Source organism: Mixophyes fleayi, chromosome 9, assembly GCF_038048845.1.
Source record: "Mixophyes fleayi isolate aMixFle1 chromosome 9, aMixFle1.hap1, whole genome shotgun sequence".
Lineage (NCBI taxonomy): Eukaryota > Metazoa > Chordata > Amphibia > Anura > Limnodynastidae > Mixophyes > Mixophyes fleayi.
This window is the reverse complement of record NC_134410.1, coordinates 85,033,246-85,051,271: the sequence shown is the minus strand read 5'-3', so window position 1 is coordinate 85,051,271 and position 18,026 is coordinate 85,033,246. Positions and strand designations below refer to the sequence as shown.

The 18,026-nt window shown below is 43.2% G+C and overlaps 1 protein-coding gene across 1 annotated transcript in view; it reads left to right on the top strand.

Annotated features, from left to right (window-relative positions):
- FRMPD3 (FERM and PDZ domain containing 3) overlaps positions 1 to 18,026 on the top strand; it is a 735,664-nt gene that overhangs the window by 181,336 nt on the left and 536,302 nt on the right. The gene's annotated exons all lie outside the window — the stretch shown is intronic.

Below are 18,026 nucleotides of genomic sequence, written 5' to 3'. Positions count from 1 at the left end.
AAATAACAATGTGTATGTACGCAAACTGGTCATCAGGTTTTCCTGGCTCCACATTAATGACTTTCACATGATCTCTGGAATTCACTAGGGTGGGGGCTCTTAACTGCTCTGATGCAAACAGTTCTTTCCTCACCTCAAGGTTAGACATACTTTCATCTGAGTGATTCTCTTGGCCCCGTAGGAGGTGCCCCATTTTGGCCTCATTCATTATTTACCTAGCCAGACTAGCAAACGGAAATGGCTCCCTGAGTTCACATGACACACCAAGCCAGCGGACTATCAGTGCAGTCAAACAGCTCTATACCATTCACACCTGAGACCATGCAGGATTCTTATAATTTCCAAAAATGGGGAAATGCTCTCCCTATTATAGCATTATGCACCAAGAAAGGGACCAACCTGACCTGAACAACCAATGAACCACAAGAGGTCTTAATATTCACATCAACAGTGGCATAATACACAGTGTCACCATGTATATAAGTTACATCAACATTTGTTTGCTGCCATTTTAAGGAGTTTCCTAACCCTGCTTTCACAAGGGGAGTTACACTCCCTGGGCCTGATTCATTAAGGAAAGTAAAGCAAAAAAAATAAGGAAAATACTGGCTGTTTTTTCATGGAGCACACACTACTCGATAGCTTTATTTTTACACTGACATTCAAGGCTAATCTAGGACATGCTCTACCCCAATTATAAATCTGTCCCCATCGTTTAAATTTATCTCCCCCATCCAATGCAACATGGTTTTGACAAGGTGCAAAGTTACTAATTTTTTTGCTTTGCTTTCCTTGATGAATCAGCCCACCTGAGTCTAACAATGCCTCTATCAAGTTGCCCTTCATTTGAATCACACATAATTGTTTTTATGGCTCTACCACAGGTAAAATAGTACAGGCTAACCTGACAAAGAAAGACATTCTATGACATTCAAAAGCAGCATCACTTTGCATAGGTTCATGCATGACTGGACAATTAGCCACATGTCCTGGCATGTCACAAGTATAACATTTAAGCACATAATTGCCTATATATGTGTATATGTTTTTTGTGTGGCGGGGACCTTCCTGGCCTCACTGACCTGTTTCCAGGCCTAGTGACAACAGTCTCCTCACTTTTAAGGCTTCTTAATCACCCAGCAACCTTTTCCCTTGGAACAATCTTAACAGGTAATGCTGAAGTTAGCTGTTGTTGGGCACAGGGAGAGCTGCCGTACAGCCAACAGTTCAGCTGAAGCGAGAAACCTCAACCATCTCGAATAACTTGCCAGCAGTCTGAGGGTCTTCATGGCACACCCGCTTGTGCAAAACCATGGGTTGAGACCTTAGATACTGGTCCATGATGACTCTTTACCACTTCTGTGGACTAGATAATGTCTCGGTCTGTAACCACATCTTGCATTGTGCATCTGTGATCAAGGCAGCTTATCCAAGGAGTAAGCCCAGTGGTGCACTTGTTATGCTCAAACCAACATTGTAACTCCCAGATGAGTCAGTATTTCCGTTTTCAATTTTTCACAGTCCTGAGCGTCTGCAGCTCTCAGATCAAAATAGGCTTATTGAGGTTCTCTGGCTAGAAAAGGTACCAATGAGCCAGTCCACTGTTCTTTGGTCTAATCCTCACTCTCCGTGATTCTTTCAAAGGTAGTAAGATCTGCCTCTACATCATCAGCCATAGTAATTTTTTGCAGAACGTGACTAGCTCGTATGGTACTGGAACTAGGCGCTGAGCGAGAGGATACACTTTAAGCCACTGATGTCAGCTGTTGTACTACTTCAGTCAAGGTTAATCTGTCTTGACGTTGTTGCCTGAAGTTTTCCTTGAAAGCTGCTTACTGCATCCTGGTTGCTTCTTGATGAGCCAATGTAGCCTGCAACAAGACCTTAACCATGTCCTCCATGTTTTCCGGGATTTCTGCAACGTTGTAGTGGCTTTTACCCTGGACATGTATTATGCTGTAAACAGTCACTGCAGAGTATCACTCCATTAAATTTCTAATCCACCACAGGCCTGTTGCTGCTTTCAACATTTGCAGATCTTTTCTTGCAAGCTTTTTCTCCACCAAGTTGTGACCAGGTAGCGCGGCCTACCCTGAGGTAGATGGTGTTTATAGCAGCTGAGAGATTTCACACAAGCTCAAAGGATACATGCAACTGGCCTCAGCCAGTTTTATTTAGTAAACAAAATAAATGAAGACTTCGAAATAAACACCAAAAACAAAATAAAAAGAAATTCAGCAACTGCTACTTACAGGCAGATATCAGGCTTACTTTCACAGAGACTCTGCAGTCCCTGTCCCCAGGCAGTGAGAGACTGAGAATCACTGGTAAATTGGAGGACCTGGTTTATGGGCCCAATGGATTGAGCACAACTCACACTCCATCCATTAAACCTACAATGCGTTCGTGTGTGTGTGTGAATATATATATATATATATATATATATATATATATATATATGTATACAGTTTCGGACTGGGGCATGAAGGGCCCACCGGGGACTGCAACGCTAGGGGTCCACCAAATGGGGAATGGTCAGTCCATGGAGGACAGCTAGCACCATAGTGTAGTATATAAAGAATTCAGTGTGTATATAAATAGTATACAGTCTTGAATTCCATTTAACAAAGAGTCACTGTGTCTTAATTGGGGCACTCATGGGATGTAGTAAATATAAAACATATTTAAAGTTTATTGATATACATTAAAATTATAATAATAATATCATGTTGAGCAGTGAAATATTAAAAAGTGCAAATGGAAGTATGAACCAAACAGGATTATTGTAAGACTAGCAATAATTGCTAGTACGCGCCGTCCTCTCTATAAATATATAGGTAGGGGTATGATTAAATATATAGTTTGGTATTATGTGTGGGAGCACCACCTCTAGGATAATTGGTTTTCATAAAATACAAACTATATGAACATAAGGTACTAATAACCATTACCTAGAGTTGACAGGATATTCCTGGTGCAATTTATTAGTGTCTTGTTAGATTGGGCAGAACAGTCACCAAAAATTGATTGTCCCACTAGACAAGGCTTGGCTAACCTGTGGCACTCCAGGTGTTGTGAAACTACAAGCACCTGCATGCTTTGCCAATATATAGCAGCTTATTGCTGGAAGAGTATGCTGGGACTTGTAGTTTCCCTACACCTGGAGTGCCACAGGTTAGCCAAGCCTACACTAGACTCAGAACATTTGACAGACTGTCCCACTTGTTCTTGTCACTTTTACCACCTGTGGCTGCTGGTTTCTTCAGTTTCGGCTTGTCTTTATCCTGGAATCTTGAGGGCACTATTTAAAAAAAATAATGGGTACATTTAGAAAATTCCAACCAGCCCCGGCGTTAAATCAATAGGACCCACAATTAATACTTAGGCCTTCCTCCAGTCCCAACATTAGAGCAATAGTATTCCCATTTAATAAACCTATTTCCCTCACTCCAGATAGCCCCTGCAACAAATTGCATTTACATATAATAAATATACCTATTTCCCACAACCGTGACTGCCATTAAATAATTCATATTCTCATTTAATAAATAGACCTCATGCTCCTCAAACTCAGCCCAAAATTCAATTAATAGTCCCAAACCACCCCATCTTAAATGAATAGTCCCCACTATAAAATTAAATTGCCCCACCTTCATCCTCCAAACAAAATAGCACCCATTATTTAGCCACCACATACCACACACACATTACATTGCCACAAGCCCGCTGTGCCATCACACACACATTACTCCCTTAATCACTATGCTGTGCCTCCTTATGATCACACTGCACCCTCCATGCTGCTTTTGCAGCATCCTGGCCCCCCTTCATCCCACTCTACCATGCTGCTTTGGCCTTCCTTCACACTCTGCCATGCTGCTTTAGCCCCCCTTCACACTCTGCCATGCTGCTTTGACCCTCCTTCACACTCTGCCATGCTGTCTGTGCTCCCCCTTCACACTCTGCCATGCTGTCTTTGCCCCTTTTCACTCTCTTCCATGCTGTCTGTGCTCCCCCTTCACTCTTTGCCATGCTGTCTGTGCTCCCCCTTCACTCTCTGCCATGCTGTCTGTGCTCCCCTTCACTCTGCCATGCTCCCCCTTGCTTCCATTCCTTCACTTACCTTTTCTATCGGCTTCTTTCTTCTCTTCTTCTCCTCTGTTATCTGTCTTCTGTTGTCTTGCCGACTCCTCTCTGCGCCGCTCCTCACTGAACGTCGGGCATGATGACGTCACACCCGACATTCAGTGAGAACGGAGCAGAGAGTAGGGGCGCTGGCGCTGCAGTCATGTGAGAATTTTTTATTTTTTTCAAGATTTCCGCTCCCCACACCAATGAAGAGGGGGAGCTACCAGGGTCGGGGCCTAACATGGGATAGCACGATTCCCCCGTGGGCCAATCTGACAATATATATATATAATTTATTGTGAAACATATTAAATAATGTAAAACTTTCAATATAGTTTATTGTGAAACATATTAAATAATGTAAAGCTATCCTTCCTCTGTCCTTCACCACTCCAGAGTTTCTTTGCCTCTCTCTTATGTCTTCTTTATGACCCTTCAACTTTACTTTCTCTGTTATCCATCCACTCTACCCATGTGTCCCTATCTTCATCCAGGGTAACTCCATCTATCTCTCCCCACCTGATGTTTTCTGTGCAACAACCCCTGCTCCTTTCACTCCTTTACCTGCACCCTGCTTCTGTCAATATGCCCCATACCCCTGCTTCCATCTCTCTATATCTGTTCCTGTACCTCTATTATTTCCCTCTCACTAGTGCATTCTGATTCGGGTATATATAATAAATGTTTTAGATGTCTCATATCTTTATATATAATTAGCCTCTGCAGGGAGGTGAAGGATCTGTGAGGAAAAAAAAATATGCTACCCCTATTTCTGTGTGAGCAATGGCGCTGGATCTTTTGGGAGATAGGTACTTATAGAATTCAAAACCTGCGAGATCCGACAACGCAACAATGACATTTTGCCTCGATTCAGATCAGAGAATGCTCAAAAGTACAGAGCCTACTCGGATGCCCTAAGTTGTGGTGGGTTCGGTTTTCTTAAAACTGAGCCCGAGCATCTCTACTATATATATATATATATATATATATATATATACACACAAGATCAGAACATGGGAAGCTGTGCTGAGTCAAAAAAATCAAAGTAGCCAAAGTAATATCCAATAAAATGAACAGACCAGCAATAACAAAGTACAAAATTTAATAGAAAAAATACATTGCAGTAATACACCCTGCCCTACAATAATTTCACATCAAGTTGCATTCATATATATATTGTGGCAAAGACAAGACAGTTCAGGCTGAAAAGGCTTTATGACAAACTGCAGTGTAGGGAAACCAAGTTTAAACTCACGCAGGTGGAAGTCCTATGTTTAATGAGTGATTAGATTACTGCTTGTTTGGAAGTTAGGTATTTAAGTGTGTGCTTTTGTTGGGTGTGGGCGACCAATGCCTAATTACTGGGCCGGTGACTAGACAGTGTGGCTGTGTTAGTAAGTACTAAAGTTGCAAGTTTGTTTTTTTAATGAAAAAAAAAATTCATATTTTCTGTTATCCTGACAACATACAAGAAGGATGGTGAACCAAATGAGATGTGTACTGTCTGCTACCTGGTGTTTTTATTACAGTGGTGCCAAAAGTGTGGATGCTCAGGGAAGAAATATATCTTTACCAAGCAACCATTAATTATTGAGGATGCTTTCAAGTTTCTTGTGAACCTGGCCAGCTAACATCAGGAACAGCAATGACAGGTGATGCTGGCAGCAGAGAGGCAGCAAAAATATTAGGCTTCTGCAGGAACAAGTGGACCAACTGAGCTGTGACAGGTTTACTCAGTCTGATGCGAGTCTACAGAAAATGTCAGCTTTTGAGGATGTGGAAGCTTAGCTGGTATCTTTTGACAAGAATGCAAAAAGGGACAATTGGTCCCCTGAAGTTTGGGCTGAGAAGCTGGCATCTTATCTGGCCAGAGAATGTACATGGACATGGAAGAGGCAGAGGAGCCTGAATGTCTGTACTTGAAGGATGAAATATTAGCCCGCATTGGTGTTATAGGGCCAGTCAGAGCAAGTGCTTTCATGAATGGTGCTTTGTAACCAGTCTCTCCAAGATTCTCAAAAAGTGGCTGCAGCCTGAGAAACATTACCCTACCATAAGTAATGAAATCCTGGCCATAGACCACTGTATCTGTGGTTTGGACCAGGTGCAAACTGATCCACAGTCATTTGAATAACTTGCTACTGTGGTGGAGAGGTTCAGAGCGTGCAACAAATGTCCAAACCTTCAATATGGCTTCCAAAGCCAATGCCATGATAGAAGTTGGGTTTAAGTATCCGGTCGAGGCGAGTCAAGTAAACAGCTAAGGCCAGTCTGCTTAGCTGTGCTTTGAGTGTGCTGTACCGGGCCACTTATGGGATCAGTGTCTAAAATGCAAGTCTGGCCAATATATATTGGCAATTGACTCAAAGTCCGAAAATTCAATCTTGACAGACATGCTTGAGGAGAAGCTCCCTAAAATTGTAATGTTGCCATTTTTGAAAGCTGCACAGGAGTCCACTGCAACTCTTTTCCATTTTTGTAGGAGGCATGGGCAGCTGGCTGGACTGGTGAAAAAACATTCCATCTGTGTCGCTGGTCGTATATTGGGTCTCCCCACGTCCAGATGAGGATCCTGACTGGTCGGTAATAAGATACTTACAAGCTTGCAAGCTATCCCTTTCTCCACATAGTAGTAAATGACATAAAAATAGAAAACAGACTCAGCACACTGTGGGTGTAATAGCGAAGGTATGAAATATTTGGCTTTGTACAGACAAATCAGATAATAACATGCTTGTATCCCACAATGAACATGTAAGGCACATAGACAGTTAATTCAAATCAAATGTATGTCTTGGAATTCAAATTCTTACAATATCTAATATGGCACCAACAAAAGCAATAACACAATGTAATATCTGGAAGTTATAATCAAGAACTCCTAGCTTGATCTCATTAAGCCTTGTAGTTTGACAGAAGAGTTAGGAGATTCTTAATGTCCAGGTTTAGGCTTGTAGTACATAGATGACAATCAAGTCCCTAAGCATTAGTGATTATTTGATTCCTATGCAGATTCTGGCAGTGAAGTCTATAATGGAGAAAATGCTGGGCAACATGTAATAACTTCAATCAATAAAAAACTTACCAGAGGACGGTTTGTCAGGGATACTTTGTCTCTGTAAGTGTTATGGGTTCTCAGTATGAATACTGTGGAGAGTTGTGGTACTGATCACACAGGTATAACAAAGATCACACGGGTATAACAGTTGTAGCAGGAAACTAGGATTACCAGGTTTGACAGATGAAGCAAGATACCAGGATTTCAGACACAAATGGTGAAGTGCAGATTCAGGTTAGCAGGATTACCAAGGCACAGGATAGCCAGAAGGCACAATGCACTAAATGATTCACGAGAGAATCAGGCAAACATAGGGGTATACAATCCAGGGGTCATAAGCCGGAAGATGCACAACATTTGAGGGAGTAGCAAGGTGAAGCAGAAGTAAGGTCAAATGAAGCCGGGATGTGAGTCACAAGATGAGGTGCAAAACATAGGAACAAAGCAGGGGTCAAATACCAGGAAGAAGTCAGGATCCAAAGAAGAGTTTCACAGAGAGACCAGCAGCAGCAAGACAACAACAAACAAACTGGCACCAATCTGTAGGAAAAGGCAGTCTAATAAAGACCAGACACAGGTGACCATTATCCAGCTCAGTGTCACGACTTGCACTCTGCAGCTGCTGTCTGCAGTGACTTTATTGGATTCATTATGTATTCTACTTGTAGTACCACTGCCTACTGTGCTACCTTGATAATTTTCCTTGATTACTGAGAGTTGTATCACCTGCATGAGGCCTATATTAACCTGCCTGCTTCATACGGTCTGGGCCAGATCATCAGGTAACTCCTGTGAGCATTTCCATGTGCTCAGCTCCAGTCTGCATTTCCATGTGCTCAGCTCCAGTCTGCATTTCCATGTGCTCAGCTCCAGTCTGCATTACCAAGTTGTCAGCTCCAGTCTGCATTACCAAGTTGTCAGCTCCAGTCTGCATTACCAAGTTGTCAGCTCCAGTCTGCATTACCAAGTTGTAAGCTACTGTCTGCATTACCAAGTTGTCAGCTCCAGTCTGCATTACCAAGTTGTCAGCTACTGTCTGCATTACCAAGTTGTCAGCTACTGTCTGCATTACCAAGTTGTCAGCTGTTATCTGCTATCTGGACTCCTGCATGTTTCTCCATGGAATTCACTACTGCTGTTGTCTGCTATCTGGACTCCTGCAAATTACTTCATTGTATTCTCTACTGCTGTTACCTGCTACTGAACTCCTGCATCTTCAACCATTATACCTGGTACTTATAGTTCCACGCTGCCTGTTGAAATCTACTATTGCAGTTACCTGTTGTTTCTCATCTGCACATTGAACTGTCTCGTGAGTTACCTTGTCATCTGTGTTTGTTAATAAACTCATTATAACCACTTATCCCCTCTCCGTGGTCATACCTGAGAAATCCTGACAGTATGATCTGGCCATAATACCGAGCCTGCTGCTGCACGGCATTCATCCCTTTTTGAAAAGGATTTCCAGGGGAGTGACCTATTCTGTATTCATTAAGACCATGTCTACTATTTCCTCTGAAAATTCCCTGTTTCAATTGCTCCAAGTGGACATTCTGCAACTTCGCACTCAAATAGTGCAAGTATCTTCTTTGTTGAATCAAGTGCTCAAGCAACTTTCAGTTTCCACCCCTGATACATGTGGCAGTAAGGAGTCTAACTGTGCTGCTAACCTTTCATTATCAAATTTGTCTGCCTTTGACTCTCTGCAAGCAGCACCTCCCAATAGTCCTGTAACAAATTCCAGGTTTTCAGGTGCTCCACGCCCCCACCTGATCGAAGAGGAGCGATGGCGCAGGAGGACTTACAAACTGTGTTTTTACTGTGCCAGTGATGTACATTCGTTACAGGATTGCCCGCTCCATAGACTCTGACCATCTTCAACCTCTATCTCCAGCTCTGAGTTACAAGTTTCTGTCTCCATTCCAGACACGTTATCTGCTCCCATGAGAACCTGGGGTCCCCAGTTTAACCCAAAGAGGGCGCTGCCCTTAAAGGTTGCTCCAGAGGGGGCTTTGCCCTTAGTTTGCTCCAGCGGGGTTGCTGCCCTTAAAGTTTGCTCCAGAGGGGGCGCTGCCCTTAACGTTTGCTCCAGAGGGGGCGCTGCCCTTAAAGTCTGCTCCAGAGGGAGCGCTGCCCTTAAAGTTTGCTCCAGAGGGGGCGCTGCCCTTAAAGTTTGCTCCAGAGGGGGCGCTGCCCTTAAAGTTTGCTCCAGAGGGGGCGCTGCCCTTAGAGTCTGCTCCAGAGGGGGCGCTGCCCTTAAAGTCTGCTCCAGAGGGGGCGCTGCCCTTACAGTTTACTCCAGAGGGGGCGCTGCCCTTACAGTCCTCTCCAGAGGGGGCGCTGCCCTTACAGTCCACTCAAGAGGGGGCGCTGCCCTTACAGTCCACTCAAGAGGGGGCGCTGCCCTTACAGTCTGCTCCAGAGGGGATCCTGCACCTCCAGCCCACTCCAGAGTTGCCTGTCCATGCGGTTCAGCCCGAGTTGCCTGTCCATGCGGTTCAGCCTGAGTTGCCTGTCCATGCGGTTCAGCCCGAGTTGCCTGTCCATGCGGTTCAGCCCGAGTTGCCTGTCCATGCGGTTCACCCGAGTTGCCTGTCCATGCGGTTCAGCCCGAGTTACCACTTGGTGCTGTCTGCTCTGAGGCTTCTCACAGCGGTCTACCCTGAGGCTTCTCACAGCGCTGTCTACCCTGAGCTTTCTCACAGTGCTGTCTGCCTTGAGGCTTCTCACAGCGCTGTATGCCCTGAGGCTTTTCACAGCGCTGTCTGCCTTGAGGCTTCTCACAGCGCTGTCTGCCCTGAGGCTTCTCACAGCGCTGTATGCCCTGAGGCTTTTCACAGCGCTGTCTGCCCTGAGGCTTCTCACAGCGCTGTCTGCCCTGAGGCTTCTCACAGCGCTGTCTGCCCTGAGGCTTCTCACAGCGCTGTCTGCCCTGAGGCTTCTCACAGCGCTGTCTGCCCTGAGGTTTCTCACAGCGCTGTCTGCTCTGAGGCTTCTCACAGCGCTGTCTGCTCTGAGGCTTCTCACAGTGTTGTCTGCTCTGAGGCTTCTCTCAGTGCTGTCCCTGCCAAGCCTGCCGCCCAGTCTGGGCCTGCTGCCAAGTCTGAGCTACCACCTACCTTCAATGGGGATATTCAGCAATTTCATGCTCTCATTAAGTTTTGTATATCCTATTTTCCCTTTGTATCTGACCTCCTTGATACTCAAAGAAAGCAGGTGTTTTACATGGTGGCCAACTTTACAGGGGAAGCTCTGGAATGGGTAGAGCCCTTAATTGAAACCCAAGATCCCATCCTGTCTGATTTACAACTTTTTACTGAGGCCGTGATCAAAGAATTTACACCAGCACTTGCCAATCCCACTGCCAGTGCTTCATCTATGCCACATGTTCTATCTCCGGCTACTCCAACCTTGAGATTATCATTTTCTTCGCTTCATTTCCAGCAACCTTCTAAAAACCACAAAAAGAAAATGAAGAAGAAGAAAGATTCTCCTGGATCTCAACTCCCCTGTGGAGGGGTTTCTATACCCTTCCCATCCTTGCATGAAGCCTTCTCAACTACATGTCCAATTCTGGATTATGACTCTGACCTTTCCGACCATTCCTAGTATTTGGGCGTCTGGAATCCGCCCTTTAAGGAGGGGGTACTGTCACGACTTGCACTCTGCAGCTGCTGTCTGCAGTGACTTTATTGGATTTATCATGTATTCTACTTGTAGTACCACTGCCCACCAAAGGGGCCACTGTGCTACCTTGATCATTTTCCTTGATTACTGAGAGTTGTATCACCTGCATGAGGCCTATATTAACCTGCCTGCTTCATACGGTCTGGGCCAGATCATCAGGTCACTCCTGTGAGCATTTCCATGTGCTCAGCTCCAGTCTGCATTTCCATGTGCTCAGCTCCAGTCTGCATTACCAAGTTGTCAGCTCCAGTCTGCATTACCAAGTTGTCAGCTCCAGTCTGCATTACCAAGTTGTCAGCTCCAATCTGCATTACCAAGTTGTCAGCTCCAGTCTGCATTACCAAGTTGTTAGCTACTGTCTGCATTACCAAGTTGTTAGCTACTGTCTGCATTACCAAGTAGTCAGCTGTTATTTGCTATCTAGACTCCTGCATGTTTCTCCATGGAATTCACTACTGCTGTCTGCTACTCCTGCAAATTACTTCATTGTATTCTCTACTGCTGTTACCTGCTACTGGACTCCTGCATCTTCAACCATTATACCTGGTACTTATAGTTCCACGCTGCCTGTTGAAATCTACTATTGCAGTTACTTGTTGTTTCTCATCTGCACATTGAACTGTCTCGTGAGTTACCTTGTCACCTGTATTTGTTAATAAACTCATTATAACCACTTATCCCCTCTCCGTGGTCATACCTGGGAAATCCTGACACTCAGATGATGAGGGTTTAACCCCTTGCAGCAAAGGGAAACTGTTCAGGTACAACAGGAGCACAGAGTAAGCTTCTTACTTGATGTTAATGCGGCTGTCACACTTCTGGTATCACAAACGGAACCTAATAGCCAGGTATTTCTGAATTCAACAAGATTTATTTTAGTATATAAATAAATCTCCAGTGTCCAACAAATAAAGTCCAAAGTCACAAGAGGATAAAGGTCTGGTGGAAGTATCAAGTACTTGTAGTCCAAATCACAAAGAAGCAAGGTTCTGTGGCAGCATCTGGGTCAGATACAAACACAATACTCGTGCAAAGGCTTCATAACAGGAAGTGCCTTTTCTAGGCCCAAACAGGAAATGGCAATCCAAGATGTAATCTTTATGAGACAGTCCCGGCCATCTTGGATAAGGGCTATTGTAAGGGCAAGTTCATAACAGAGATCCAAGATGGAAACTTCTTGAGGCAATCACGGCCATCTTGAATGAGGGCAAATATAAGGGCAAGTACATAACAGCGGCTTTATGAGTGGCTGATCAGGTCACATTCATCATCACCATCTATTTAATTCTATAGCACCACCAATTCCATAATGCCTATGTGAAGTCTTTGATGTGCAATATGAGTGTCTCGTAGCTCAATCACGTAGTTATAGAGCACCTTTTTTTCTATTCCAGTATTTCAGGTCACTTTTGAATGTATAGCAATGGGTTTGGTGAGTCCCTTGGAAAAGTTGAGGCTATGCCACCAGATATCCAGAGGCCTTTCCACTAAGAAATATAAAATCCAGTACAATTGCTAAGGACCTGCTTCTATTGTATACTTCTCTGGGAATCTCAAAGGGGTTCTTACAGTTCAGATCTCCCCATTCATGTCAAATCTCATAAAGGATCTTTGTCACTTCTTAAAAGTAAAAGCTCTGCATATCTCTATTTCTCATCCACAAACCGATGGCTTGGTGGAGTGCTTTAATAGGACACTAAAGCACATTATTAGAAAGGCTAGTGGGAGTGTCACCAGTCCCTCAAGCTAGAGCTGGGAGAGGAGTGTAAAGTATTTGTTACGAATACTTACCCCTACGCGTTCCCCCTGCCGCTCCGTCGGACCCGGAAGCCGCACGTCTGGGTTCGGCGGTCACATGATCGCTACCTATTGCAGGGAATTCAAATTGGACACAGTGCAAAAACATAGCTCTGACACTTGATGAGTGTCAGAGCAACTTACCTGTTCCTGGCTCCTGGTTCCTGTGTCCTCCTTGTTCCTGCTTCCTGTGTGTTTGACCTCCTGTGTACCGACCCGGCTTGCTGACCCTTCTGGATTCTGATTCTCCCATGTACCGACCCGGCTTGCTGACCTTCCTGGTTGCCTGTGCTCCTGACCCGGATTGTCTCACGCTCCTCTCTCTTCACGTTTCTCTGCCATTCCTGTTCACCGACCCGGCTAGCTGACCACGCATCTGTTCTGATGACCCGTGTACCGATCTGGTTTGATTGACTCTGAGATTGCCTCCTGATTCTGTCTGCATTGCCCGTCTGTGTACCAGCCCGGCCTGTCCGACTAAGCCTACCACGCCTTGCGGCGGTTCTTGGTGAATACCGGGGAGATCGTTAGACTCCGCACCTCAGGTAAGTCAGCGCTAATCAAGATTAGTAGTGTATCTAGTAATCTGTTACAGTATTTAAGCCTGAGTTGTTCATTATGCAGTGTGACTGATTTAGAACAACTTGGCCAGTGACGAGGGAGTTGGTCTCTGTTAACTTAGCATCAGGGTTACAAGAAAGTGTGTGTAATTTTGCCAATCTGATAATTAAAAAGCAAAGTACATTAAAGAAGTTGTCATGTGTGCATCATCAGAAGGAATCTTGTGTCACAATTTTATATAAATTGTACCAGTCTAAAGTATTGATACGGACAGTAAGTATGTTTCTCATGATCCTGAAGAATGTCTGATCTAAAGGTTTATGCTTAAATGCCTGAAACTAGTTTCTTAGACAAATGTATATATAGTGAACATGATGTTTATGCATGAATTTCTTTTCAAAACAAACATTTTAATGATTTTTTTTTTCAAATGCCCTCCCAAAAAGTACAGGTGGATAATGTTGAACCACAATGATTAAATCATCATTTTAATGGCACAAATAGTAACTGTATGCCTTTTGAAACTTAATTTGTAGAATTGTTTTGCTTGATAGTGCCTAATGCAGTTGTATTATAATAAGGTATTGTGGTTCTCAAATAGCACTATATGGTAGAAGGAAATCTTTTGTGGTTGTAGTAGTTCATAATATGGCAAGAAGAGCTCTACGCTAACGCTATTATAAAATAGGCTCCCATGAGTATCACAACAGGAAAGGCAGACAAACAGTTACCTGTCATGCACGGAATAATTTTGTTAGAGCCAGCAGCTTCAGAAATCACCTATTAACAGCACCTCAGATTAGAGGCCTGATAAATGCTCCACTGTATTCAAGCTGGAGACACATCTTAACATCAACTCTTCAGAGGAGACTGCATGAATCAGGGCTTCATTGTAGAATTGCTGTAAATAAACCAGTACTGAAGGAGTAAATAATAAGAAGAGACATTCATGGGCCAAGAAACACAGGCAGAAAACTTCCAGAGAAAATCTATACTTTGGTCTGATCAGTCCACATTTGAGATATCTCCTCACTTTGAGACAAGTAAGGAGATATTGGTTGTTGCTATTTTGTTGATGGCCTTGTATGTTAGTAGAATAATTTTATATTGGATTCGTTGAAAAACAGGCTGTAGAGACTGACAGAGTGGCTCAGCATAGGAAGAACGATTTGCAAGGAAAATCTGCTGCTGCATTAAAAATAGAGTGTAGGGCTTGAGTCTGATTTTGGGAAGACCAGGAATGAGGGAATTGTAATAGTCAATGTGGGAGATGGTAAGTGCATGAATGAAAGTTTTTGAAGTGTCTTGTGTGGTGAGATATGTACATATTGAGGAAATGTTTTTTAGATGTAAACAGGATGATGTAAATATAGAACTGATGTGGGGAACAAAGGATAGTTGTGAGTCAAGGTCATGCTGTCAACAGAAATAGAAATGTCAGGTCACCTTCCCCTATATTGACAATGTCATCACCCTCATCATCATCCTCATCACTGTTGTCATGATGACTATCATCACCCAATAATAATTAATCTCCACTGGAATCTACAAATTCTGTTTGCAATTGGTGACAAGAACTCTGTTCCTTATACAATTTGTAGTTCGTCTTGATGAACACCACGTTTTTTTACATTTTTGGGAAGTAGCCTCCTCCGTTGATCACTCGCAATGTTCCCGACTGCACTAAACAATATTTCCGAGTAGAGGTGTCAATATATTTGTGCATTTCTTTTAAGCCTGACCAAGTGTCATGAACTTTCACATTAGTGGGCTGCTTTGTTGTTGACTCATTACTCTTAGAAAAGGGAAGTTTTTCTGGCAGTAGCATTTGGAGGAGAAGCTGAAGCAGAGAGTTTGTCATATGCAAATTGAGCCTACAGCTTGGTCACAAGGAGCTTATTGCATCTGTGAAGATTTGTGTCAGTTGGAAATAAAACCATTACATATGACTTAAACCTATGATCAAGCATGGTTGCCAAAATGTAGTGATCCAATATCAAGATGCTGCAAACCCTTCGGTCCTAGCAAAGTGAATAAAGAACATTATCTACAATGCAGACATATTTTGTCAGATTGCTAAGTTTCATATCCTCCTTCAGCTTGTCCAGCTGCTTTTCCTGTACTTTGATTAGTATAGTATTAGTATAACTTGACTCAGACTGGCAGTGCCTGAACTCCCTTCATTTGTTACAAATGGTTGCAGTACCTTCCATCAAACAGTAATGATTCTCCAATGGCTGGAGTAAGGTAACATGCCCCCCCTCTCCCTATATCTTGATTTGATGTGTAGTTCTTGATAGTCTTGATATCTTGTTGCTGTTCCTCTAGTCGCTGAAGCATATAAAGTGTGAAATTTCACCTTGCGACTATCTCTTGCATCAGTTGGTGGCATGGTAGATGACGTTTTTTAGCAGCCACTGCAATGTTCTGCATGCGATTGCTGAATGTCGAAAATGCCCAGAAATTTTGGGAGGTATGAACAGCATCTCCTGCACTGACCTTTCCTTTTATTAAGAAATTCTACACCATCAAGTTTGTTGTGTGTGCAAAACATGGTACATGTTCATATTCACCTAGTTGTAACATGCACACCATGTTTGCTCTTTTATCAGTAATAAGGAATCCTGAGGAGAGTCTTAGTGGGGTGAGCCATTTTGCTATGATATTCCTGAGTTTTTCCAACAGATTGATACCAGTATGTTTCTTTGTGAAACCAGTGATGCAAAAAGTAGCTTGTCTGTGAATGACCTGGCATTGAGTGCTAGCTCTATTATGATGAAAGTATGAGGAGGATGATGGTGAAGCTACTGACTGCTGATGATGGTGATACACCTACCAAGTGGGCTGTCACAGTTATGCAGTCTTCTGCTTGACCAGTACCGCTTGTCCACATATCCGTAGCTAAGTGGACAGTATGTACAATTGCATTTTCTAGGGAATGAATTACTTTTTGTTTAACCTCCAGGTACAGCTGAAAGATTGATGTTTGGGAAAATTTTAATTGTGATGTAATTTGGAAGCGTGGATACATGACCTCAAATAAATGGCTAAAACCTGATGCATTTATGGTGGATATTGGACACATATCCAGTACTAACATAGGTGTCATGGCTCTAGTGATCTGCTGGGCAACAGAAGTCCAACTGTCATAATTGTTTCCTCTTGCAAACACTTGCATTACAAACAATTGTGTAGAACTATGCCTATTTCTCTTCTTGCTCTACTTCTGGATAGATGTATTACCCCCAGTAGCAGCAGCATCTGTAGTATGCAAGGATGTTTCTTGGGAACCATGGATTGCATTAAGGAAGTAATTTGGAATTGGAAAATTGAATGCTGGACTACGCACTAATAATGAGGATGTTGATGATGAAGCTATTGATGCCGGTGAGGATTGCAACTGTCTATCCATTTGGATGTTATCTGATGCAGGGTTGCTTGCTACTATACACTATTTGCCTTAGTTCAACACAATCATGATCATCCTCCTCATTATCTCCTTCAAGTACAACACATTCATTTGCAGATCCACAATTATCCCCCTAATCCTCTTGCACATTTGCAAATTCCAAAAATGTCTTCTGAAATTCTATGTGTAAATCATCATCATTAATATAACCATACTATTAATCATCCTCACATTTCGAAATGCTTGAGAATTTTTTTTTTTTTTAAAGTTTTATTTTGCAAGGTTAATACAACAATAAGGAACGATTGACAAAAAGAGTACAGGTAAAAGAAATAGACAAAAAAGTGATCAAATCAATGATCAGCATAAAACATGCGAAACACTTAGTCAAACGAATCAATAAATGTAGTAGTAACGAGTGACCCAGAGTTTTTAATGAGAGACAAGAGAAAGAAAGAGAGAGTATAGAAAAAGAAAGGAGCGAGAGAAAAGGAGGAAAAGGAAGAAAGATAAGGGGTGACTAGATCCACTGTAAAAGAAGAGAAGTCCAAGGAAGAAGTGAGGTGTTAGAACTGGGTTATGTAAACCCCTGAAAGAAGGCTAGCCATGGATCCCAAACCTTGGTGAAAGCTCTCAAAGTGTTCCGAATAATGCTGGTCATATAATCCATCCGTTGAGTCTGCCAGACTCTATTGATTATGGACTGGAGGGAGGGGATTGCATTCGCCAGTCTGCCGCTATTTGGCAAGTAGCTGCCAAAACAATGTGCCTAATCAGTTTGTTCTGATGTCGGATTGCCGAGGGAGCCCCCAGAGGGAGTAGAAAAGGGAGTAGAAAAAATTTGGGTTAAAGGGGAATGTCCACCTGAAGAATTGCACTAATCAGGTCTCTAATCTCAACCGAGAAGCCTGATAATTTTGGGCACGACCACCATATGTGGAGGAATGTGCCCTCTTGGAAGCACCCTCGCCAACACCGATCAGATGAGTCCTGGAGAATTCTGCATAGACGCGAAGGCACATAGTACCATCGGTATAACACTTTGTAGACGTTCTCCTTGATTCTAACGCAGATGGAACTAGAGGCGGCATTTTCGTAAATGTCAGACCATTCCTCCTCCGAGAGCTCCTCACCAAGGTCTCGCTCCCAGGCCAATTCGTGAGAGGCCCTAGAGGTTGAAGAAGAAGGAGCAAATTCATAATCGAGCGTTGAAATTAGCCCTTTGGTTGAAGATTGGCGTAAACAGAGGGCTTCAAATGTGGAGAGGGGTCGGGATAGAAGACGATCTTTAACAACACTGTGAAAGTTGCAAGAACTGATAGAAGTGTTTTGAGGGAATGTGGATATGTGATTGAATTTCAGAAAACTGAGGAAAAGTTGCCGAAG